The sequence below is a fragment of the Patella vulgata genome, chromosome 5 (genome assembly GCF_932274485.2).
Source record: "Patella vulgata chromosome 5, xgPatVulg1.2, whole genome shotgun sequence".
In the NCBI taxonomy this organism is placed as follows: Eukaryota; Metazoa; Mollusca; class Gastropoda; family Patellidae; genus Patella; species Patella vulgata.
In genome coordinates this window covers 6,956,712-6,984,175 of record NC_065883.2, presented here as the reverse complement: position 1 = coordinate 6,984,175, position 27,464 = coordinate 6,956,712, and the positions used below count along the sequence as shown (strand labels likewise).

General features: G+C 39.3%; 4 long non-coding RNA genes across 4 annotated transcripts; 2 read left to right on the top strand and 2 right to left on the bottom strand.

Moving 5' to 3' along the window:
* Positions 1-1,907: 1,907 nt before the first annotated feature.
* LOC130012842 (uncharacterized) lies at positions 1,908-4,340 on the bottom strand. The gene is made up of 3 exons (XR_008788086.1): positions 4,252-4,340; positions 2,963-3,241; positions 1,908-2,261 (listed from the first exon to the last, which is right to left on the bottom strand). It is a non-coding gene; the product is annotated as an uncharacterized LOC130012842 (long non-coding RNA).
* Positions 4,341-9,066: 4,726 nt separating this feature from the next.
* On the top strand, positions 9,067-11,303 carry LOC130012840 (uncharacterized). The gene is made up of 3 exons (XR_008788083.1): positions 9,067-9,176; positions 10,282-10,557; positions 10,992-11,303. It is a non-coding gene; the product is annotated as an uncharacterized LOC130012840 (long non-coding RNA).
* A 3,125-nt stretch (positions 11,304-14,428) lies between these two features.
* Positions 14,429-16,829, bottom strand: LOC130012837 (uncharacterized). Its single transcript, XR_008788078.1, has 3 exons — positions 16,744-16,829; positions 15,368-15,646; positions 14,429-14,782 (listed from the first exon to the last, which is right to left on the bottom strand). It is a non-coding gene; the product is annotated as an uncharacterized LOC130012837 (long non-coding RNA).
* Positions 16,830-22,108: 5,279 nt separating this feature from the next.
* LOC126822147 (uncharacterized) lies at positions 22,109-24,370 on the top strand. The gene is made up of 3 exons (XR_007680666.1): positions 22,109-22,230; positions 23,335-23,610; positions 24,027-24,370. It is a non-coding gene; the product is annotated as an uncharacterized LOC126822147 (long non-coding RNA).
* Positions 24,371-27,464: the final 3,094 nt, after the last annotated feature.

The window sequence follows — 27,464 nt, the reverse complement described above, 5'->3', positions numbered from 1 at the left end:
CTAATGGTTTGGATTGTTCGTACTTGGTTTTATTTTATTTCGTCAGCACCCCGCCTAAAGTTTCAAAACATTAAATTACACAAACTATGACGTAGTTTTATTCAGTGAAAAGCACAACACAATTTATATATAAAACAATCACTTGTTTATACACATATAGCACGGTGTTTCCACAAATGTTCTTTTATTATTTTTTAAATAACATAGACCAAAGACCATTAGGTAATTATTGTATTTAGACCAGGAGTCACGGTGGCTCAGTGAGTAAGCCGCTGGGTGCCTCGGGTTCAATACCAGTGTTGGCTGAGAAAGTTACTCGGATTTCTCTTCATCAGTGATGCAGAACGGAGGTACAAAAAAAACAACAACAAACAAGGTCCCATGTACACGCTGGTATGCACGTAAAACATCCCTTGACAACGGAAATTCAACGAAACGTCGCTGTCTGGTCATATCGCGACATTACTACGCGAAAGGTGTATCAAGGGAGGCAAATCCATATTTTGGGAATGAAATGAAATGGGGTTTAACGTCCTGCCAAGACTAGGCTAATTAAGACGGGTACACAGTGTTGTATGGTGGCAAGGTACAACTATCTCAAAGCCTGCCAAACAAAACGCCTAAATTAACATCTAGATATGGCAGCGTACGAATTAAAATGAAATGGAGTGTAACGTCCCTCGTTTCTGCTCCAGACCATGGGGTTCACCATGGAAAACTTGAATACGCAAACCGGAAGTAGCATAATGGTAAACATGGAACTATCTGTCCTACATTTCAACGTAACCAACCTCTGAACTCTCTTATCCTTTTGAATCCAAATCATGACTATGCAGCTTATTTTTCGGGCAGACTGGTAAAGTGAAAAAAGAAATAAAAAATATACTATTTTAACCTTATAGTAGGCAAAATAAAATGCCCGAAATCCTATGACTTATTGGTCCGAAGCCTCGCTGCTTTGTGCGACAGTTTTCGGCCATCTGGTTCGTAAATGTTTCTGGAATCGAAATTTCTTTACAATGACTGACGGTTAAAACATTTAAAATCAAAGAAATATCCACTTAGCTCTAAGCGTGACACGTTTTTCGGGCATCAACATTTGTTTCGTCAGTGAAATGTCGAATGTTACGTGAATGCCGCGGATCGATTGACTGGTTGATTAGAGTTCACATGTGCTATATTGGACCATTTCAGGTTTCTGTATTAACGAGTTGAAATAGCAGGAAAAGACGTTTGGAGCCATCTTAATCTCATACATTTCCTTTGGAGATATCACCCTCATACCATCCCAATCTTTCGACCATTTCACTTCTTACCCCTCTCCGGCAACATCTGAAATTGGGCCGGAATAGCATGAAAACGCGTTGACAGCTGGTTATGTCTAAATATTAAGGCCAACTGCAGATTTTGTCAAGTTCGCCAGATGTTAATAGGGTTAGGGCACCTAATTGGTGACGAGATTGTGGATTAGGGCTAGGTCAAGGGGTAAGGTTAGGGTTAGCGCTAGCCCTGTTTACATCTAGTGACCTTTGACGAATCCTGCAGTTGGCCTTAATATTTATACCTAACCGTTGACCATTTCTGCCGCCACCCAACACATCCCCCAACCCCACCCCAAAGCTGATCGCCTATGACCTTTAACTTGATAATCTTGTTGTCACGTGAGGGGGTGGAGAGGGTCCTCAATTCCGCTACGATCAACATGCAAATTGGCATGTTTATTCTTCCGACAATTGTGAAACTGGCTGCGATGACGGCATGTTAAGTTCTTGGTTTTTATAGTACGTCAGTAATTATTACGTTAGATGATACTCGGTGACGTAACAGGAGTAGTGGTTTGCTGAATGATATCGATCTAATAGTTTGGGACTGGGTTAGAGACACTGCTCTTTAAATACACACAAATCTAATAGCTAACTGGCTTTATTTCTCAAACTTAATCAATGCATGATTCTGTTCGCTTAATAATTAATTGGGACAGCAGAAACGGATTTTGTAATCCTGACATTGTCCATCGGGTTGCTGTGAATTTACACACGAAAAGCCAAGTTCTGGAACCAGACATACAACCTCGCCGGCTGTGGAGTAGTCGAGACCGGTACTTGTAACACGGACGTCAATAGCTACTGGATCTGTACATACATTGGCATTGGGGTAATTGTTGTTGATTGCCGACAACGTCTCGTAATCACCAGTTGCACCAGGTGTGTCACTATTATAATAACTGGTCCATTGATATCCAGTGGGACAGGATGGGTAGACTAAACAAAAAAACAGAAAAAAAACAACAAATAATTGAAATGGGGTTCAACGTCCTACTGTTCTTCTCTGACTGACCTAATAAATACGGACACATACCATACAGTGTGCTATGAGTGAAATTATGCCCGGATAGCGGTGCCACGGCCTATCCCTTTATCGAATAGCAACAGCCAAGGGTTCGTTTACTTGCTCACCAATGTGTACACGTCCAGCATCAGTCACAAGAGTGAACCACGCCGAAAAAAAAAACCAAACCAAAAACAAAAGAAAACCCTATCATGAAAGACTGGTTATAGTTTGAAATCGTTAAACATGCATTATGTAAGAGCCACATCTGTCTATTGTAGTTCTTTAATTGTGGCTTCAATTTTTTTATGAATGATTAATTCGACATTTATTCACACGACAAGCACACTTTGCCTAAACTACAAACAATGGTTACTTCGCTCAGAATGAAGTAATTTGAATGAAATTTTGAATATATTCATTTTGCATTATCTATTTTTAAACTATTATAGCAAGAACGGCCAGTCCTGTATCTAAATCTTACATAATGTATCTTTAAATGGCAAGAGGTGGTTATTGAGGAACTATTACATAATGTATCTTTAAACTATTATAGCCAGAACGACCAGCTATGTATCTAAATTTTACATAATGTAAGAGGTGGTTATTGGGGAACTATTAAGTCTGTACTCACGATAACTGCAGCAGTATCGTACTTTATAATCTTCACACTGTCCATCAGGTTGCAAGAAATTGAAACATGACAAACCATAATCAGCAGCAATCGATACATCGTCCCGAAAAAGTCCCGTTAGACGTTCAGCATGCACAACCTCCGGTGCAGCACAGATCTGTCCAGGATTTTCTTGTTGGTGAAGAACAAGGAGCTCAAAATCTCCAATACCCGTTGGCTTGTCTCGGTTGAAAAACGGTGTCCATTTGTTACACATCGGACAGTGATTAACTGCTTCGGCTAAATAAACAAATATAAACAAAAAGATTCAACACATCCTTCAAATAATCAGAAAAAATATTTGATTGAGCAGATAGGACTCCAACCAAACTATGACGTTAATAATGAATCTGGAGATCAGGAAAAAGCTTGAATTCTCCAATTGCCGAACGGTCATCCCAGTTGTAATACCCAGTCCATGGGATATTATTGTATTATATTCTTTTTTAAACAAAACTAAAATTATGTTATATTTTGTATATACGTCAAGTTTGTGTATGTCTGATAATTTTGTTTTACGTGTTGTCTATTCTGTTGCCGCCATATCAAACTGACCGAGGGGGGGGGGTAACGGCCACTGTACACAAACTAGGTCATTTCGGGATTAACATATGGTTCAATTTTATTTCAATGATTCGCTTGCGCTTAGGGGTCTTTAACAGTGGGAGGTACACATGAGACCTCGGGTCCTACTCAAGCGACAAAGGAAAACCATAACGGAAAATCACAATGAACCTTCCAGACCATCACCGGGATCGAACTCGCGACGCCTTGGTTAGTGGGCTTACTCACCGAGATCCCGTACTATAAAGAACTAAATGAACGATCAATGGCGATCATGTTTTAATTACTTTGTAAACAAGACTACTATGTAAATATGTATAAATTGTTGTATTTTATCCATCGCTATACAACAACATTGTTTTAAAAATCTCCCAGATGAGCGAAAAGTACTTTAACAATGTTAAGATGTAATTAAACCAGTGTTGAAATCAATTTGTGTCGGCATACCTTTTTACCGTTTTATCGTTTACCATGCAAAAAAGTAGTGCAGCTTTACAGCTAGTTAGTGCCCCAAGCCGGAAGTAGTAACTCGATCTGTCCCTAACCCCCAACTTGCAAACTCGGTGCAACTTCGAACAGACAAATTTAAATAAATAGACAGATGTACATTTTCTGACAAGTTGTAGAAAGTAAATCAAAGTTACTTACGAGCGATCCATTAATAAAATAAAATAAAAGATAGTTACCTGAAGCCACCAGAGCAAGTACTGTGATAATGAAGACTTTCATGGTTCTTGTAGAATCAGTAGCAGTCTGTCGATCGACTGATGACCAATGATCCTGGGTCAGTCTTATATACACAATACCCTTGTCAGTTTGATAAATTAAGGAAATGTCATGAATATTTTTAATTCTTGGAACATTTCTAGAACAGTTTGATTTATTCCCAAGTTATAATAATTAATAATGCGATAAGTGGGCGTATAGATAGGTATTTTGAACTAGATCGATTTAAAAGCAATTTATTATCATTGTACATGACTTATAGACAATAAAATTTAAAGGACACATAGCAACCATTTTGAAATGCGCTTTCAAGTGTTTGGTGCCCGAGTGGTTTTGACGGGGGACTCGTTGTACACAATTGCGTGTACGTAAAAGATCCCTTTACTGTTGAAATAGGCGTAGACCGCAACGCTGAAACCTGAGCATATTGCCCTCATAGAGCACTGCGTGACGTATGTTCGTCTTCATTATAGCCCGGTTGGTGCAGACTTTAAATTTCATTTCATTAATTCATTCATTCATTCATTCATTTGACACTTTCTGAGGTAAGAGTCAAACCAGTGCTTTTTAACAATTGAAGACAATACTTTGGTCATTTTGAGACTAAATGGTGATTGTCATTTTTATGGTAATATATGGACAACATTAAGTGGAGAACTTTGGCCTGTTTGATTTTCTACAGCCAATGTGTACACGATTGGATCTCATACCTAATGCTTGCTCTGTATACCATGAGGTCTCCCAGCTGATCCTACGAGGATATTTTGCCATGATTTAGTGGATTTGATACCTAAATGGTTTGATGATTACGCCAGCTTTGTGATAATGTTAACTGGATGGGCCAATAAACCTGAATTTCATACACAAATAAACTACCAAATAGCTGGTGTACAAGGTTTTCGAGAAAAGGTCAGTAACTCTGGTAGGATTACTGAAGGCTTAACCCGTGACAAAAACTAGCCCAATAGCTTTATTGGTTTGTTTAAAGGCTAGATGCGTCTTTCGCATTTTCACTAAAATATAAAATTTCTCACGGCTTAATTCACGTTAAATCTGTACGACAAAATAAAAATATTAGCGGCAGATAATTTCCCAGTTTGGAGAGAGACTAACCTGATTTTAATTTTATTTCAATAATGCGTTTGCGCGCCGGGGTCTTTAGCATCGAGAGGAAACGGGAGGACCCGGAGAAAACCCAAGAGGTTGGACAGGCGACCCTATTCCTTGTCACGTACAACCGGGGGTTCCCAGTTTGGATTCAGACGGATATAAACAAAGTCTTTTACTCTACCAATAATATATAGCGACGTCTTGCCATCTGATTAAAATACAGATCTATATTTCGTTTCGTTTTTTTTTATATACTTTCGTTGACCTCCACTACATGAAGATCCTGTCAGTTGTAGCGGGGGGTCGTGTCAGAGGTTATACAAACGGCTTTTGACCTCATGACGTTAGCCATTTGATTAACCAATCAGCGTTGATGTTTCTAGTGGATTACCCACAGTTCCATGCAACTCACGCCAAAACCTCGCCGTAACTGACCCTTTTATTGGCTAATCTCTCACATCAATAGGAGCACGGGTTATATAACAACTTTTCCAGATACTAGTATAGTAAAGACAAGTAAAACGAAATTTTGAACTATGAAAAACGAAACGAAATATGACCAGGTTGCTGAGATCAATGAAATATTGATAAATATTCATAAATATTGAACGGAATATTAGCGAGTTATTATATAGTTTGAGAAGGAAGTGTCACATTACTCCATTAACATTCGCATGTGATAAATTGAACTGATTTTACGTTACATTGTTATCCGGGGGTTGGGAGACCGAGAGGTCTAATGCTGTAAATTATACCTATATAATTAACGACCTATTTTATAGACTGAGAAGGTAGTGTCGCCTTAGTATTGGAAAATGAAAAATTAATCGATTAAATGTCATTTTGTGATCCGAGGGTTGGTGTCCATAAGGTATATCAATTCGTCACGTGGTTTGGTCTCGATTCCAAGCGTGTACGTGACAACTTTGTGCCCCCCACCCCGCCCTCTCTCTCTCTCTCTCTCTCTCTCTTAGTGGATGGGAGCGGTGAGGGCGACTATGTGTGTCATGCTGGAGTCGTGTTATGGCGATGACCCCAGTCTAACTCCAGGAGGGTTGGATGGCCGAATGGTTAGCACGTGCGCGCTGTATCATAAGGTCTGTCATTGAGTCAACTGGTGGTTTCGATTGCCCGGTTGTACATGACAATAAACTCCATAAAAGCAATATAACAACAGGACTAGTGAAGTCGGGTACTCAATGTCAATTCGTAGACCAAGGTTATTGGCAATGATACGTACGACTGCCATCTTGCTATTATGACCGAAACTAGTTCAATAACTTTATTGGTTTGTTTAAACTTTAAAGGCTAAATGCGTCATTTGCATTTTCACTAAAACATCAAATTTCTCAAGGCTTAATTCACTCTAAACATGTACTCAGATTGATTCATTAATCTTTAATTAAGACGACAAAATCAAAATATCAGCGCTAGATAATCTTCCGATTTGAATTCAATCGGGTTCCTTTCTTTAGCTATAAAAGATGGCGGCGTCTTGTTACATAGATCGATGAAATGTCAATTTATCATAAATATTGAACGGAATTTACAGAATTTTATTACTGATAAGAGATTAAACTTTCTTAGTAATGTAGTTTGCAAAGGATTCCAATAGCGCTTTCATTCGTTAGTTCGCACGTCCGCTTTCACCAAGAGTGATATCGAGCCTTTAAATTTTCCCCATCCCATACACTACTGCATGGCGTATGAGAGAGAGAGATAGAGAGAGAGAGAGACTCACACACAAACTAGGTCATTTCGTGACTTACATATGGTTCAATTTTATTTCACAAATTAGCTTGCGCGTAGGGGTCTTTTGCAGTGGGAGGAAACCGGAGGACACGGCGAAAACCCACGGGGTTAGAAAGGCGACCCTACTTCTTGCCACGGACAAGCGGGGAATCGAAACCACGCCATTGACTCAATGAAAACCTTATATATGGAGAATGTCTGAGTGGTTCGGAATTCGCAAATGAGTAAGCCAGAGCGCTCCTGTGACCTCTGATTTCGAAAATAACAAGATCCAATTGACGGGTGATGGGAGGGTGAGGGGTAAATTGGCGAAAGTGTGTCATGCTGGAGTCGTGTTATGGCATACCGCGATGACCCCAATCTATACCCTCAAAAAAGAAATGCAACGACAGGGTTAAATGAAGCCAGGTATACGCAATGTGGATGGGAAAGTTTGTCTGCACAGCGGCACCACGGCCTACTCTTATTCCGAATTCGAAGAGTAAAAGTTTCTGTTACTATTCTGGACCAACGGGGATAATGAACACTAACATCTGCAAGACACTGTACAACGAGGACAATATTGCCCGGAAGGCAATCGAGTTCCAACTGTCACGGATAGACAGGACTGCGGATGTACATCCCATCCGAACCATTAGACACTGTTCTTTGCCAGGTCCTCGGTCCTACACAACTGACAAGAGGACACCAGGTTAGTGAGCCAGCAAGTAGATCAGCCACCAAAGAAAGCGTATTGATCTGTAACAAGTTCTCAATATACGATTCATTTGTTATATCCACAGTCAAATCTGATATTTCCTTCTCAAACTAAATAATGACGACATGGAACGGGCTTTAACGTCGTATGATCGTGCACCTACTTTTATTACGAATTCAAATGAGTCGTTCACGCTGTTCACCCCCCCCCCCCTTCACTCCCACCCTCACTCCACCCGTCCTGCACCGAGGAACTTCCTAGGCCACGTAAATGAAAATCTTTCTTTTTAAACTTACTGGGATTGTCCGAATGAGTAACCACGTCTCCTGCAGTTAACATGTAATGGGGTTTAACGTCCTACTCTTCTGCTCCTGTTGGTATACGGAAGACGGACATACGTGGCTTCACAAGCGGTTAAAGGGTAGATTTGGTATTTAATTGGACCAAACTGACAGCGAACACATGTTTCCTTTGACTTCATACCCTGACAGACTGCATGTACGTAACTTTCGCACGATATTAAAGGGACTAAACCTCTAACTGTTGATATTAAAGGGACTAGACCTCTACCTAATTAGATTTCAATCTACTGTGAAAATATGTGATAATAATATCCAATATTGAAGACACAATGAACATTTTAAATTTAGTACACGACCTCGTGTATTCTACATTTTCGAGCTCCATTTGAAATTTACAAAGACAAACATATACGACAAGACAATGCGGAAGTTATAAAAAAATGGCTGATACACAAACGACAAAATAATTTTAAAACCCCGTGTAGAATGGACTAAGCAAGCACAGGCGCCTGTCCTTCAATTTGGACAGTTCACGTATTTTAACACACATAATTGATAAGAATAATAAATTAAAATAAAATAAATTAATGCAAATCATATTATTTAGATTCGTATTGCATTAATATGTGCCTTTAGATCTGGCCCCGGTTTCACAAAACATTTTCAGACTTAAGAATTTACTCAAAACAAATGAAGGTGTTCGGGGAATTCTGAAAAATTAAAAATGTTCATGAAATTTCCTTCTTAATTTATCAAAGTGACAAGGGTATTGCGTCTATAAAACTCTGCACTTGCATGTAATAATCGTGCATGGATGTGCATGACACGCCAAACCATTCATTAATCAAAATTGTTTAAGAGCATTAAGAATGAAGATATATTACATCATTTTTCAAATCACACTAGAAATAAGTATATAAGACTGTCCAGGATCTTTGGTCGTCAGTCGATCGACAGATTGCTACTGATTCTACAAAAACCATGAAAGTCTTCATTATCGCAGTACTAGCTCTGGTGGCTTTAGGTAACTATCTTTTATTTTATTTCATTAATAGATCGCTTATTATCACCAATCCGCTTAGTCTGCAAGCTGCTACTGATTTTAAAAGAATAACAGAAATATTTATTGTCGTTGTCCTTGCTCTGGTGGCTTTAGGTGACTGTGATTCATTATTTTAATTCATTAATAGATCGCTTGTTATCGCCAATCCGCTTAGTCTGCAGACTGCTACTGATTTTAAAAGAACCACAGAAGTTCCATTGTCGTTGTCCTTGCTCTGGTGGCTTTAAGTAACTGTGATTCACGTTTCACAACTTGTCAGAAGAAGTACATCTATTTAAAATTGTGAATATCGTTTTTCTGAAATGTGAGGCATAAAGGCAGCTCGAGTTGAGGCATGGCATAAGCCTGGTTTCGTTGTACTGCTACTTAGGGGTCTGCACGTGTAATGCAGGAAACCCGGCAGTATATAATTAAAAGGTTTGCCTTTCCAACTTTTAGTCTTAAGTCAGTGGTAAACATGTTACTCACATGGAGTGTATTTAGATTTGTGTGTGAGGTAAAAATGGGGTTTAACGACCACTCGACACAAACTAGGACATTTAGGGACCAACGTATGGTTCAATTTTACTTTAATAATTCGCTTTCGCCAAGGGGTCGTTAGCAGTGGGAGCAAATCAGAGACCCAGGAGAAAATCCACGTGGTTTGAAAGGCGACCTACTCATTGTCACGTACAACCATTTAGATTTCTGCAAGTCGGGTTTGTGTTTCAACCTTCGTGTTTTTAAGCGTTTCATGGTCCCAGTTACTGCTCGTTGGATTTAAACCATGGTAGGTAGATATATATGGTGATAGTCAGTACCAAAAACATCCTGAACGGGCAAATTACGATTTTTACTGAGCTTGGTTCTGATTAAATGACAATGTCCGGTATGGTCTGAACAGGGATACAATTTCCAATTAAACCGATTGTTCAATATCATCCACAGGCGAAATACCCTACGTGCAAGCGCAACATTGAAATAGAACTGAACCATATGTTTGTTCCGAAATGACCTAGTTTGTGTTGAATGGAAGTTAAGCCCTCCCTCTCTCTCTAGGACTATATTAATTTCTATATTTATTCAGCCAAAGCTCAGTACTGTCCGCAGTGTAACCAATGGACCCGATTTTACAACCGGGACAATCAGACGGGTCTCGGAGATTTAGAGCTTCTTTCTGGTCATCGTTATGACAATCCGGGCGAAATCTGTCAGGAACCGGAAGCTGTCGAAGCTCGGAGTACTTCGGGTATTGGTGGAGAAGTGATATCAATTGGTCCTGGTTATGGTTTCTCCTGTTCTAATTTCTTACAAGATGATGGCCAGTGTCAAGATTACGCTGTTCGATTCTGCTGTAGGCAAAGTAAGTTGAAACTATCTGTTTCTATCTAATTCAATCTATAACCACCTCACGATTAAAAGCATGAATTTGGAAACGTGTGAGAGGGACCAAATAAGAGGCTCGTATTATATAGATTTTAGACGGTTGAACGATTAAGAGAACTAATCGATTCCGTTTCCTTAGATAAGGTACAAATGCCAAGGTACAAGAATAGAGCAGCGTCCCTCCTTTTATGTTGGATGTTTCTTTCGTCTAGGCTCCCCAGCCTGTCTTGTTGGATTTTGTGGACCGCCTTCTGCGATCGTGACAACTATAGCTATAACCACACCAGTACTGAAGGCAGTTATGTTTAATTTTGTTTGATCCAGTTTCCCTATATACAAAAACCCAGCCAGGCTACAGTAATATTTGATCTAAAAAGATCCGACTTTTAAATTTGCTTTTTTTTCGTCTAGGCACCCCAGTCTGTCCTATTGGATTTGCTTGGACCGCCTTCTACGATAGTGACAATGCTACTGGAACTGGTGATCACGAGACATTGTCCCTTATCAGGAAGCACCACCCCGGTGTATGTCGGTCCCCACGAGCCATTGATGTCCGCGTTTCAAGTACCGGTTACGACTACAGATCAACTGGCGAGTCTGTATGTTTGTGTCCATCAAGAGGCTTTACTTGTCAAAATGTAGATCAAGATGATGTACAATGTGAAGATTACAAAATTAGATTCTGCTGTCCAACTTAAACGAACAAAATCATGAGTTTATTAACATGGCGAAATAAATGCTAGCTAGCAATGAGATGTGTGTGTATTAATTGAGCACTGCTGACACCACGCAGTCCTGAAATGAAATGGGGTTTAATATCCCACTGTTCTCCAGCGACTGGGCTAATGACGACGGCCACCCAGTCCTGAATTTGAAAACACCTATCTTTAAAAGTATTATTATGCATACCCGTTGTGCTATTTCAATATGACTGTTCTCAATTACAGTTGAGGTCCTGTGTTTAAGTATAAGAACCCCTGGAAAGTGGTATTCTTTATAGAAGTCGGCCGTACCGCCACTGCCCGGTTGAAATTGCCCTCGTAGCATATTGATGGGGAATGAAATGAAATGGTGTTTAACGTCCCACTGTTCTGCTCCGAACTCGGCTACTGAAGACGGGCATAGAAAAAAGAAACCGTTCATATTTTGTTAAACTATATAAACCAATAGCTTCACTTCTGACCAGGATCGAAATACAATTATACAATCTAGAAAAGGGGTCAGATTGCCTTTATTATCAAGTTAGAAAAAACCCGAATCGATATACTTATACCTACCAATACCTCAACTTTTGGAGCAGCTAAGATCAATATCTTGTTGTTTAAAGCAACCATTTTGAGGATCCAGAAATAAAATTATACCACCGGGAAAATGACCAGATTACTTGTTATTAACACAGGTTGATACCAGTTGATTACAAAATCCTAAGCAGTGTGATCGTAAGCTACTGTAATCCCTGACGACAATATTGCATGGACTCGTACAATGTATGTTACAATATATTATCATTACCCGCTGCACTTTCTCAGAGTACAGTGCAGTACCATAAGGATCATTTTGTTTTATTTAAGATAGCGGCTGGAGAAAGTAACATTCCAATATCACCAGCTTATGGAGTGTTTGTGTCTCAACTAATTCGTTACGCGAGAGCTTGTTCATTTTATTCTGATTTTTTAAGTAGATCGAGGCATTTGTCATCTAAGCTTCAACTACAGTGATACTTGCGAACTAAACTTATTAAAACCTTTTAAAAGTTTTACGGGCGTCATATTGACTTGATTGGTTAATATAACATGTCTCTCTCGGCTATTATTCTAGATTTATTTAATTGATAATGTCTGTCTACTACACCGTTAACACTGTTCATCACGTGCATTTTGCATACCGATAGTCCATTGGCCAATCACGATATTTTACCGAGATTTCGCGGGTGTGGCGCCAGGCAGGGTAAGCTTACTCTTCCGGACACCTGTTACCACTGTTTGTCGTGTATTTTGTACACGGTGAACAGTCCATATGCTGATTACACTATTTTGCCTTATTACACTATTTTGCCTATACCGTTTTTTTAGGACTTCGAATTTTGTCTAATGGTTTGGATTGTTCGTACTTGGTTTTATTTTATTTCGTCAGCACCCCGCCTAAAGTTTCAAAACATTAAATTACAAAAACTATGACGTAGTTTTATTCAGTGAAAAGCACAACACAATTTATGAGTAAGCCGCTGGGTGCCTCGGGTTCAATACCAGTGTTGGCTGAGAAAGTTACTCGGATTTCTCTTCATCAGTGATGCAGAACGGAGGGACAAAAAAACAACAACAAACAAGGTCCCATGTACACGCTGGTATGCACGTAAAACATCCCTTGACAACGGAAATTCAACGAAACGTCGCTGTCTGGGCATATCGCGACATTACTACGCGAAAGGTGTATAAAGGGAGGCAAATCCATATTTTGGGAATGAAATGGGGTTTAACGTCCTGCCAAGACTAGGCTAATTAAGACGGGTATACAGTGTTGTATGGTGGCAAGGTACAACTATCTCAAAGCCTGCCAAACAAAACGCCTAAATTAACATCTAGATATGGCAGCGTACGAATTAAAATGAAATGGAGTGTAACGTCCCTCGTTTCTGCTCCAGACCATGGGGTTCACCATGGAAAACTTGAATACGCAAACCGGAAGTAGCATAATGGTAAACATGGAACTATCTGTCCTACATTTCAACGTAACCAACCTCTGAACTCTCTTATCCTTTTGAATCCAAATCATGACTATGCAGCTTATTTTTCGGGCAGACTGGTAAAGTGAAAAAAGAAATAAAAAATATACTATTTTAACCTTATAGTAGGCAAAATAAAATGCCCGAAATCCTATGACTTATTGGTCCGAAGCCTCGCTGCTTTGTGCGACAGTTTTCGGCCATCTGGTTCGTAAATGTTTCTGGAAACGAAATTTCTTTACAATGACTGACGGTTAAAACATTTAAAATCAAAGAAATATCCACTCAGCTCTAAGCGTGACACGTTTTTCGGGCATCAACATTTGTTTCGTCAGTGAAATGTCGAATGTTACGTGAATGCCGCGGATCGATTGACTGGTTGATTAGAGTTCACATGTGCTATATTGGACCATTTCAGGTTTCTGTATTAACGAGTTGAAATAGCAGGAAAAGACGTTTGGAGCCATCTTAATCTCATACATTTCCTTTGGAGATATCACCCTCATGCCCTCCCAATCTTTCGACCATTTTATTTCTTACCCCTCTCCGGCAAAATCTGAAATTGGGCCGGAATAGCATGAAAACGCGTTGACAGCTGGTTATGTCTAAATATTAAGGCCAACTGCATATTTTGTCAAGTTCGCCAGATGTTAATAGGGTTAGGGCACCTAATTGGTGACGAGATTGTGGATTAGGGCTAGGTCAAGGGTTAGGGGTAAGGTTAGGGTTAGCGCTAGCCCTGTTTACATATAGTGACCTTTGACGAATCCTGCAGTTGGCCTTAATATTTATACCTAACCGTTGACCATTTCTGCCGCCACCCAACACATCCCCCAACCCCACCCCAAAGCTGATCGCCTATGACCTTTAACTTGATAATCTTGTTGTCACGTGAGGGTCCTCAATTCCGCTACGATCAACATGCAAATTGGCATGTTTATTCTTCCGACAATTGTGAAACTGGCTGCGATGACGGCATGTTAAGTTTTTGGTTTTTATAGTACGTCAGTAATTATTACGTTAGATGATACTCGGTGACGTAACAGGAGTAGTGGTTTGCTGAATGATATCGATCTAATAGTTTGGGACTGGGTTGGAGACACTGCTCTTTAAATACACACAAATCTAATAGCTAACTGGCTTTATTTCTCAAACTTAATCAATGCATGATTCTGTTCGTTTAATAATTAATTGGGACAGCAGAAACGGATTTTGTAATCCTGACATTGTCCATCGGGTTGCTGTGAATTTACACACGAAAAGCCAAGTTCTGGAACCAGACATACAACCTCGCCGGCTGTGGAGTAGTCGAGACCGGTACTTGTAACACGGACGTCAATAGCTACTGGATCTGTACATACATTGGCATTGGGGTAATTGTTGTTGATTGCCGACAACGTCTCGTAATCACCAGTTGCACCAGGTGTGTCACTATTATAATAACTGGTCCATTGATATCCAGTGGGACAGGATGGGTAGACTAAACAAAAAAACAGAAAAAAAAACAACAAATAATTGAAATGGTGTTCAACGTCCTACTGTTCTTCTCTGACTGACCTAATAAATACGGACATACACCATACAGTGTGCTATGAGTGAAATTGTCCCCTTTATCGAATAGCAACAGCCAAGGGTTCGTTTACTTGCTCACCAATGTGTACACGTCCAGCATCAGTCACAAGAGTGAACCACGCCGAAAAAAAAAACACAAAAAAAAACCAAACCAAAAACAAAAGAAAACCCTATCATGAAAGACTGGTTATAGTTTGAAATCGTTAAACATGCATTATGTAAGAGCCACATCTGTCTATTGTAGTTCTTTAATTGTGGCTTCAATTTTTTTATGAATGATTAATTCGACATTTATTCACACGACAAGCACACTTTGCCTAAACTACAAACAATGATTACTTCGCTCAGAATGAAGTAATTTGAATGAAATTTTGAATATATTCATTTTGCATTATCTATTTTTAAACTATTATAGCCAGAACGACCAGCTCTGTGTCTAAATCTTACATAATGTAAGAGGTGGTTATTGGGGAACTATTAAATCTGTACTCACGATAACTGCAGCAGTATCGTACTTTATAGTCTTCACACTGTCCATCAGGTTGCAAGAAATTGAAACATGACAAACCATAATCAGCAGCAATCGATACATCGTCCCCAAAAAGTCCCGTGAGACGTTCAGCATGCACAACCTCCGGTGAAACACAGATCTGTCCAGGATTTTCTTGTCGGTGAAGAACCAGGAGCTCAAAATCTCCAATACCCGTTGGCGTGTCTCGGTTGAAAAACGGTGTCCATTTGTTACACATCGGACAGTGATTAACTGCTTCGGCTAAATAAACAAAGATAAACAAAAAGATTCAACACATCCTTCAAATAATCAGAAAAAATATTTGATTGAGCAGATAGGACTCCAACCAAACCATGACGTTAATAATGAATCTGGAGATCAGGAAAAAGCTTGAATTCTCCAATTGCCGAACGGTCATCCCAGTTGTAATACCCAGTCCATGGGATATTATTGTATTATATTCTTTTTTAAACAAAACTAAAATTATGTTATATTTTGTATATACGTCAAGTTTGTGTATGTCTGATAATTTTGTTTTACGTGTTGTCTATGCTGTTGCCGCCATATCAAACTGACCGAGGGGGGGGGGTAACGGCCACTGTACACAAACTAGGTCATTTCGGGATTAACATATGGTTCAATTTTATTTCAATGATTCGCTTGCGCTTAGGGGTCTTTAACAGTGGGAGGTACACATGAGACCTCGGGTCCTACTCAAGCGACAAAGGAAAACCATAACGGAAAATCACAATGAACCTTCTAGACCATCACCGGGATCGAACTCGCGACACCTTGGTTAGTGGGCCAATGTCTTACTCACCGAGATCCCGTACTATAAAGAACTAAATGAACGATCAATGGCGATCATGTTTTAATTACTTTGTAAACCAGACTACTATGTAAATATGTATAAATTGTTGTATTTTATCCATCGCTATACAACGACATTGTTTTAAAAATCTCCCAGATGAGCGAAAAGTACTTTAACAATGTTAAAATGTAATTAAACCAGTGTTGAAATCAATTTGTGTCGGCATACCTTTTTACGTTTACCATGCAAAAAAGTAGTGCAGCTTTACAGCTATGCTGATGCTTTGGAATATAGCTTTTGAATAACATATATAGCTTATTTCCTTGCGTTGCACGGATAGTGCCCCGAGCCGGAAGTAGTAATGGTACCATGCCTATGTCTTTCCGCGACTCGATCTGTCCCTAACCCCCAACTTGCAAACTCGGTGCAACTTCGAACAGACAAATTTAAATAAATAGACAGATGTACATTTTCTGACAAGTTGTAGAAAGTAAATCAAAGTTACTTACGAGCGATCCATTAATAAAATAAAAGAAAAGATAGTTACCGGAAGCCACCAGAGCAAGTACTGTGATAATGAAGACTTTCATGGTTCTTGTAGAATCAGTAGCAGCCTGTCGATCGACTGATGACCAATGATCCTGGGTCAGTCTTATATACACAATACCCTTGTCAGTTTGATAAATTAAGGAAATTTCATGAATATTTTTAATTCTTGGAACATTTCTAGAACAGTTTGATTTATTCCCAAGTTATAATAATTAATAATGCGATAAGTGGGCGTATAGGTAGGTATTTTGAACTAGATCGATTTAAAAGCAATTTATTATCATTGTACATGACTTGTAGACAATAAACTTTAAAGGACACATAGCAACCATTTTGAAATGCGCATTCAAGTGTTTGGTGCCCGAGTGGTTTCGACGGGGGACTCGTTGTACACAATTGCGTGTACGTAAAAGATCCCTTTACTGTTGAAATAGGCGTAGACCGCAACGCTGAAACCTGAGCATATTGCCCTCATAGAGCACTGCGTGACGTATGTTCGTCTTCATTATATCCCGGTTGGTGCAGACTTTAAATTTCATTTCATTAATTCATTCATTTATTCATTCATTTGACACTTTCTGAGGTAAGAGTCAAACCAGTGCTTTTTAACAATTGAAGACAATACTTTGGTCATTTTGAGACTAAATGGTGATTGTCATTTTTATGGTAATATATGGACAACATTAAGTGGAGAACTTTGGCCTGTTTGATTTTCTACAGCCAATGTGTACACGATTGGATCTCATACCTAATGCTTGCTCTGTATACCATGAGGTCTCCCAGCTGATCCTACGAGGATATTTTGCCATGATTTAGTGGATTTGATACCTAAATGGTTTGATGATTACGCCAGCTTTGTGATAATGTTAACTGGATGGGCCAATAAACCTGAATTTCATACACAAATAAACTACCAAATAGCTGGTGTACAAGGTTTTCGAGAAAAGGTCAGTAACTCTGGTAGGATTACTGAAGGCTTAACCCGTGACAAAAACTAGCCCAATAGCTTTATTGGTTTGTTTAAAGGCTAGATGCGTCTTTCGCATTTTCACTAAAATATAAAATTTCTCACGGCTTAATTCACGTTAAATATGTACGACAAAATAAAAATATTAGCGGCAGATAATTTCCCAGTTTGGAGAGAGACTAACCTGATTTTAATTTTATTTCAATAATGCGTTTGCGCGCCGGGGTCTTTAGCATCGAGAGGAAACGGGAGGACCCGGAGAAAACCCAAGAGGTTGGACAGGCGACCCTATTCCTTGTCACGTACAACCGGGGGTTCCCAGTTTGGATTCAGACGGATATAAACAAAGTCTTTTACTCTACCAATAATATATAGCGACGTCTTGCAATCTGATTAAAATACAGATCTATATTTCGTTTCGTTTTTTTTATATACTTTCGTTGACCTCTACTACATGAAGATCCTGTCAGTTGTAGCGGGGGGTCGTGTCAGAGGTTATACAAACGGCTTTTGACCTCATGCCGTTAGCCATTTGATTAACCAATCAGCGTTGATGTTTCTAGTGGATTACCCACAGTTCCATGCAACTCACGCCAAAACCTCGCCGTAACTGACCCTTTTATTGGCTAATCTCTCACATCAATAGGAGCACGGGTTATATAACAACTTTTCCAGATACTAGTATAGTAAAGACAAGTAAAACGAAATTTTGAACTATGAAAAACGAAACGAAATATGACCAGGTTGCTGAGATCAATGAAATGTCAATTTATCATAAATATTGAACGGAATATTAGCGAGTTATTATATAGTTTGAGAAGGAAGTTTCACATTACTCCATTAACATTCGCATGTGATAAATTGAACTGATTTTACGTTACATTGTTATCCGGGGGTTGGGAGACCGAGAGGTCTAATGCTGTAAATTATACCTATATAATTAACGACCTATTTTATAGACTGAGAAGGTAGTGTCGCCTTAGTATTGGAAAATGAAAAATTAATCGATTTTATGTCATTTTGTGATCCGAGGGTTGGTGTCCATAAGGTATATCAATTCGTCACGTGGTTTGGTCTCGATTCCAAGCGTGTACGTGACAACTTTGTGCCCCCCACCCCCGCCCTCTCTCTCTCTCTCTCTCTCTCTTAGTGGATGGGAGCGGTGAGGGCGACTATGTGTGTCATGCTGGAGTCGTGTTATGGCGATGACCCCAGTCTAACTCCAGGAGGGTTGGATGGCCGAATGGTTAGCACGTGCGCGCTGTATCATAAGGTATGTCATTGAGTCAACTGGTGGTTTCGATTGCCCGGTTGTACATGACAATAAACTCCATAAACGCAATATAACAACAGGACTAGTGAAGTCGGGTACTCAATGTCAATTCGTAGACCAAGGTTATTGGCAATGATACGTACGACTGCCATCTTGCTATTATGACCGAAACTAGTTCAATAACTTTATTGGTTTGTTTAAACTTTAAAGGCTAAATGCGTCATTTGCATTTTCACTAAAACATCAAATTTCTCAAGGCTTAATTCACTCTAAACATGTACTCAGATTGATTAATTAATCTTTAATTAAGACGACAAAATCAAAATATCAGTGCTAGATAATCTTCCGATTTGAATTCAATCGGGTTCCTTTCTTTAGCAATAAAATATGGCGGCGTCTTGTTACAAAGATCGATGAAATGTCAATTTATCATAAATATTGAACGGAATTTACAGAATTTTATTACTGATAAGAGATTAAACTTTCTTAGTAATGTAGTTTGCAAAGGATTCCAATAGCGCTTTCATTCGTTAGTTCGCACGTCCGCTTTCACCAAGAGTGATATCGAGCCTTTAAATGCTATAGTTGTCATTATATTATTTTGATTAGATTAACGAGTGATTATATGTTTTGAGAAGGAAGTGTCACCTTACTTTCTTGGTATTCGCATATGCTAAATACACCTGATTCTGTGGGTCTTTTTTTATCCAGGGGTTGGGGGGCTGGTTGGTCTGACCCTGTAAGTTATATTGATGAGATCGAGTCTCGCCTTAGTAAATAGTAAACATGTGTTACATGCATGTATCATTTATAATAATATACACAGCCTTTTATTTTCACGCCACATTCAAATTCTTTCATAGTTTGTATTCGCAAAAAGCGTAAGCCTAAGTGTTGCGGTGATCTTACATGCTGGTATCATGTCATTTATAATAATGTCATATTCTTGTACGAGAAAAATTTTCCCCATCCCATACACTACTGCATGGCGTATGAGAGAGAGAGAGAGAGAGACTCACACACACACAAACTAGGTCATTTCGGGACTAACATATGGTTCAATTTTATTTCACAAATTAGCTTGCGCGTAGGGGTCTTTTGCAGTGGGAGGAAACCGGAGGACACGGCGAAAACCCACGGGGTTAGAAAGGCGACCCTAATTCTTGCCACGGACAAGCGGGGAATCGAAACCACGCCATTGACTCAATGAAAACCTTATATATGGAGAATGTCTGAGTGGTTCGGAATTCGCAAATGAGTAAGCCAGAGTGCTCCGGTGACCTCTGATTTCACATAAATAACAAGATCCAATTGACGGGTGAGGGGGGAATTGGCGAAAGTGTGTCATGCTGCAGTCGTGTTATGGCATATCGCGATGACCCCAATCTATACCCTCAAAAAAGAAATGCAACGACAGGGTTAAATGAAGCCAGGTATACGCAATGTGGATGGGAAAGTTTGTCTGCACAGCGGCACCACGGCCTACTCTTATTCCGAATTCGAAGAGTAAAAGTTTCTTTTACTATTCTGGACCAACGGGGATAATGAACACTAACATCTGCAAGACACTGTACAACGAGGACAATATTGCCCGGAAGGCAATCGAGTTCCAACTGTCACGGATAGACAGGACTTCGGATGTACATTCCATCCGAACTATTAGACACTGTTCTTTGCCAGGTCCTCGGTCCAGCACAACTGACAAGTGGACATCAGGTTAGTGAGCCAGCAAGTAGGTGGGGGGGGGCGACTATGTGTGTCATGCTCGAGCCGTTAGGTTAGTGAGTCAACAAGTAGATCAGCCGCCAAAGAAAGCGTATTGATCTGTAACAAGTTCTTAATATACGATTAATTTGTTATATTCACAGTCAAGTCTGATATTTCCTTCTCAAACTAAATAATGACGTTTCAGTTGGTAACATCGAATTGGTTTTCGCCACAGCTTGTGTTGTTCAATAAATGCACGAGTTCTCATTATTAGAGTCATTTGTTATATTCACAGTCAAATCTGATATTTCCTTCTCAAACTAAATAATGACGACATGGAACGGGCTTTAACGTCGTATGATCGTGCACCTACTTTTATTACGAATTCAAATGAGTCGTTCACGCTGTTCACCCCCCCCCCCCCCCTCACTCCCACCCTCACTCCATCCGTCCTGCACCGAGGAACTTCTGAGGCCAAGTAAATGAAAATCTTTCTTTTTAAACTTACTGGGATTGTCCGAATGAGTAACCACGTCTCCTGCAGTTAACATGTAATGGGGTTTAACGTCCTACTCTTCTGCTCCTGTTGGTATACGGAAGACGGACATACGTGGCTTCACAAGGGGTTAAAGGGTAGATTTGGTATTTAATTGGACCAAACTGACAGCGAACACATGTTTCCTTTGACTTCATACCCTGACAGACTGCATGTACGTACCTTTCGCACGATATTAAAGGGACTAAACCTCTAACTGTTGATATTAAAGGGACTAGACCTCTACCTAATTAGATTTCAATCTACTGTGAAAATATGTGATAATAATATCCAATATTGAAGACACAATGAACATTTTAAATTTAGTACACGACCTCGTGTATTCTACATTTTCGAGCTCCATTTGAAATTTACAAAGACAAACATATACGACAAGACAATGCGGAAGTTATAAAAAAATGGCTGATACACAAACGACAAAATAATTTTAAAACCCCGTGTAGAATGGACTAAGCAAGCACAAGCGCCTGTCCTTCAATTTGGACAGTTCACGTATTTTAACAGACATAATTGATAAGAATAATAAATTAAAATAAAATAAATTAATGCAACTCATATTATTTAGATTCGTATTGCATTAATATGTGCCTTTAGATCTGGCCCCGGTTTCACAAAACATTTTCAGACTTAAGAATTTACTCAAAACAAATGAAGGTGTTCGGGGAATTCCGAAAAATGAAAAATGTTCATGAAATTTCCTTCTTAATTTATCAAAGTGACAAGGGTATTGCGTCTATAAAACTCTGCACTTGCATGTACTAATCGTGCATGGATGTGCATGACACGCCAAACCATTCATTAATCAAAATTGTTTAAGAGCATTAAGAATGAAGATATATTACATCATTTTTCAAATCACACTAGAAATAAGTATATAAGACTGTCCAGGATCTTTGGTCGTCAGTCGATCGACAGATTGCTACTGATTCTACAAGAACAATGAAAGTCTTCATTATCGCAGTACTAGCTCTGGTGGCTTTAGGTAACTATCTTTTATTTTATTTCATTAATAGATCGCTTATTATCACCAATCCGCTTAGTCTGCAAGCTGCTACTGATTTTAAAAGAATAACAGAAATATTCATTGTCGTTGTCCTTGCTCTGGTGGCTTTAGGTGACTGATTCATTATTTTAATTCATTAATAGATCGCTTGTTATCGCCAATCCGCTTAGTCTGCAGACTGCTACTGATTTTAAAAGAACCACAGAAGTCTCCATTGTCGTTGTCCTTGCTCTGGTGGCTTTAAGTAACTGTGATTCACGTTTCACAACTTGTCAGAAGAAGTACATCTATTTAAAATTGTGAATATCGTTTGTCTAAAATGTGGGGCATAAAGGCAGCTCGAGTTGAGGCATGACATAAGCCTGGTTTCGTTGTACTGCTACTCAGAGGTCTGCACGTGTAATGCAGGAAACCCGGCAGTATATAATTAAAAGGTTTGCCTTTCCAACTTTTAGTCTTAAATCAGTGGTAAACATGTTACTCACATGGAGTGTATTTAGATTTGTGTGTAAGGCAAAAATGGGGTTTAACGACCACTCGACACAAACTAGGACATTTAGGGACTAACGTATGGTTCAATTTTACTTTAATAATTCGCTTTCGCCAAGGGGTCGTTAGCAGTGGGAGCAAATCAGAGAGACAGGAGAAAATCCACGTGGTTTGACAGGCGACCTACTCATTGTCACGTACAACCATTTAGATTTCTGCAAGTCGGGTTTGTGTTTCAACCTTCGTGTTTTTAAGCGTTTCATGGTCCCAGTTACTGCTCGTTGGATTTAAACCATGGTAGGTAGATATATATGGTGATACTCAGTACCAAAAACATCCTGAAGGGGCACATAATGATATTTACTCACCTTGGTTCTGATTGAATGACAATGTCCTGTATGGTCGGAACAGGGATACAATTTGCAATTAAACCGATACCTCAATATCATCCACAGGCGAAATACCCTACGTGCAAGCGCAACATTGAAATAGAACTGAACCATATGTTTGTTCCGAAATGACCTAGTTTGTGTTGAATGGAAGTTAAGCCCTCCCTCTCTCTCTAGGACTATATTAATTTCTATATTTATTCAGCCAAAGCTCAGTACTGTCCGCAGTGTAACCAATGGACCCGATTTTACAACCGGGACAATCAGACGGGCTTTGGAGATTTAGAGCTTCTTTCTGGTCATCGTTATGACAATCCGGGCGAAATCTGTCAGGAACCGGAAGCTGTCGAAGCTCGGAGTACTTCGGGTATTGGTGGAGAAGTGATATCAATTGGTCCTGATTATGGTTTCTCCTGTTCTAATTTCTTACAAGATGATGGCCAGTGTCAAGATTACGCTGTTCGATTCTGCTGTAGGCAAAGTAAGTTGAAACTATCTGTTTCTATCTAATTCAATTTATAACCACCTCACGATTAAAAGCATGAATTTGGAAACGTGTGAGAGGAACCAAATAAGAGGCTCGTATTATATAGATTTTAGACGGTTGAACGATTAAGAGAACTAATCGATTCCGTTTCCTTAGATAAGGTACAAATGCCAAGGTACAAGAATAGAGCAGCGTCCCTCCTTTTATGTTGGATGTTTCTTTCGTCTAGGCTCCCCAGCCTGTCCTGTTGGATTTTGTGGACCGCCTTCTGCGATCGTGACAACTATAGCTATAACCACATCAGCACTGAAGGCAGTTATGTTTAATTTTGTTTCATCCAGGTTCCCTATATAAAAAAACCCAGCCAGGCTACAGTAATATTTCAGCTAAAAAAAATTTTTTTCGTTTAGGCACCCCAGTCTGTCCTATTGGATTTGCTTGGACTGCCTTCTACGATCGTGACAATGCTACTGGAACTGGTGATTACGAGACATTGTCCCTTATCAGGAAGTACCACCCCGGTGTATGTCGGTCCCCACGAGCCATTGATGTCCGCGTTTCCAGTACCGGTTACGACTACAGATCAACTGGCGAGTCTGTGTGTTTGTGTCCATCAAGAGGCTTTACTTGTCAAAATGTGGATCAAGATGATGCACAATGTGAAGATTACAAAATTAGATTCTGTTGTCCAACTTAAACGAACAAAATCATGAGTTTATTAACATTCTGAAATAAATGCTAGCTAGCAATCAGATTTGTGTGTATTAATTGAGTACTGCTGACACCACGCAGTCCTGAAATGAAATGGGGTTTAACATCCCACTGTTCACCAGCGACTGGGCTAATGACGACGGCCACCGTGTCCTGAATTTGAAAACACCTTTAAAAGTATTATTATGCATACCCGTTGTCCTTTGTGCTATTTCAATACGACTGTTCTCAATTATGGTTGAGGTCTGTGTATAAGTAAAAGAACCCCTGGAACTTGGTATTGTATATAGAAGTCGGCCGTGGCGCCGCTGCCCGGGTGAAATTAAGGAAATTTCATGAATATTTTTTAATTCTTGGAACATTTCTAGAACAGTTTGATTTATTTCCAAGTTATAATAATTAATAATGTGATAAGTGGACGTATAGGTAGATATTTTGAAATAGATCGATTTAAAAAAAAATTATTTTCTTTATGCATGATTTATAGAGAATAAACTTTAAAGGACACATAGCAGCCATTTTGAAAGCGCCTTCAAGTGTTTGGTTCCCGTGTACACATTTGCGTGTACGTAAAAGATTCCTTTACCGTTGAAATAAACGTAGACCGCAACGCTGGTACCTGAGCATATTGCCCTAATACAGCACTGCGTGACGTATGTTCGTCTTCATTATAGCCCGGTTGGTGCAGAAAAGTCTGGCTTTAAATCCCATTTCATTCATTCATTAAATTCATTCGACACTTCCTGAAGTAAGAGCCAAACCGGTGCTTTTAAATAACTGAAGACAATACGTTGGTACTTTTGAGACCAATGGTGATTGTCATTTTTATGGTAATATGGGCAACGTTAGGTGGAAAACTTTGGCCTCTTTGATTTCCTACAGCCAATGGGTATACGATTGGATCCCATAATATTAACACACCTAATGCTTGCTCTGTAGACCATGAAGTCTCCCAGTTGATCCTACGAGGATATTTTGGCATCACTTAGTGGATTTGATACCTAAATGGTTTGATGATTATGCCAGATTCGTGATAGTGTGAACTAGATGGACCAATAAACCTGAATTTCATACAAAATAATCGATGACATAGCTGGTTAACAAGGGTTTCGAGAAAAGGTCAGTAACTCTGATAGGATTACTGAAGGCTTAACCAATGACATAAACTAGCTCAATTACTTTATTGGTTTATCAGTGATGCAGGATGGGGGGCCTGACAAGGACAGCTGTCTAGTCGTTTGGATGGGACGAAAAACCGAGGTGCGGTGTACATATTGGCGTGCACGTAAAAGATCCCTTGACAGTTGGAATTCGATATAAGAGTAGGCCGTAGTGCCGCTGTCCTGGCTAAATTTACCTCATAGCACACTGTATGGCGTATACCCGTTTTCATTAGCTTAGTTCGGAGCAGAACAGTAGGACGTTAAACCTCATTTCATTTCATTTCACAAATATCAGCGGCAGATAATGTCCCAGTTTGGATTCAGACGGATATAAATTAAGTCTACTAAGTTCTTCCTCTACCAATAATATATAGCGGCGTCTTGCAATCTGATTAAATACAGATATATATTTCGTTTCGTTTTTTTTTATATACTTTTGTTGACCTCCACTACATGAAGATCTGACCAGTTGTAGCGAGAGGTCGTGTCGTGTCATACAAGCGGCTTTTGACCCTATGAAGCCAGACATTTGATTAACCAATCTGCGTTGATGTTTCTAGTGGGTTACCTACAGTTCCTTGCAACTCACGCCAAAAACTCTTCGTAACAGACCCTTTTATTGGCTAATCCTTCACGTCAATAGGAACGCGGGTTATATAACAACTCTTCCAGATCCTAGTGTAGTAAAGTAAAACAAATTTTGAACTATAAAAAAAAAACGAAATAAGATCAGGTTGCGGCGTCTTAAAATTGTTACAAGGATCAATGAAATGTCAATTTATCATAAATATTGAACGGAAAATGTTGGGCTGATTAGATTGGCGAGTTATTTTATAGTTTGAGAAGGAAGTGTCACCTTACTCCATTAATATTCGCATGTGATAAATTGAACTGATTTTACGTTACATTTTTATCCGGGGGTTGGGAGACCGAGAGGTCTAATGCTGTAAGTTAAACTGAATAATTTAACGAGCTATTATATAGTTTGAGAAGGAAGTGTCACCTTAGTATTCGCATATGAAAAATTAATCCGAATACGTGTCGTTTTTGTGATCCGAGGGTTGGGTGTCCGTGTGTTGAAAGTGTGCGCGTTAGATCATAAGGTATATCATTGAGTCACGTGGCTTGGTCTCGATTTCAAGCGTGTACGTGACAACTTCGTGGTCTCTCTCTCTCCCTCTCTCTATGGACGTCACATAGTAGGCCCTAACTCCTATTTATTTACAACAATTATTAGGATTAGTTCAGGTTCTATCTGTATAAAACAATGTACAAATTAAAACACAAACACTTATGTTTACTTTTTGATATCCATTTATAATACACAAAATGTACAAAATACTTTAAATATCTATACAACTTTCTTTTAAATGTCAATGTATATAGTATTGTAGTTAACACGGTGATTGTCAAATATGCATCCTCATAAACTAAAGTTATGTGATCAAGTTTTGTTTCATTTGGATCCTCCTCATAAAAATTCCCCTACTAAACTCTCTGTCGTGTTGTTCATAACTCAAGCGTAACATTCAATATGTAAAAGTCATGAAATAAATATGAATACGGCACCTCCTGACTTAAACATGATAAACATTGTATTGGTGTGATGTTTTAGTTTAACCCCGTAAAATATGCCAAAACAGAAGACTGAAACTTTAAAACATTTTTTATGGTGGGTGCACCCCCACCCACTGGGAGGGTCACCCTCCCACACTCTCCCTATATCGCGCTACATCCGGCGTCACAGATTGTCAACATTTTATATAATTTCATTTGCGGACCCCCCCCCCCCCAATATATATTGCACGGCTACGCCTCTGTCTCTCTCAGTCAATAATAAACATGTGTTACATGCAGGTATCATTTATAATAATGTCATATTCCTGTACGAGCAAAATTTCCCCCCATATCCTACTGCATGGCATATGTCTAGGTGGTTCGGAACACTAACATTTGCAAGACCGTGTGCTACGA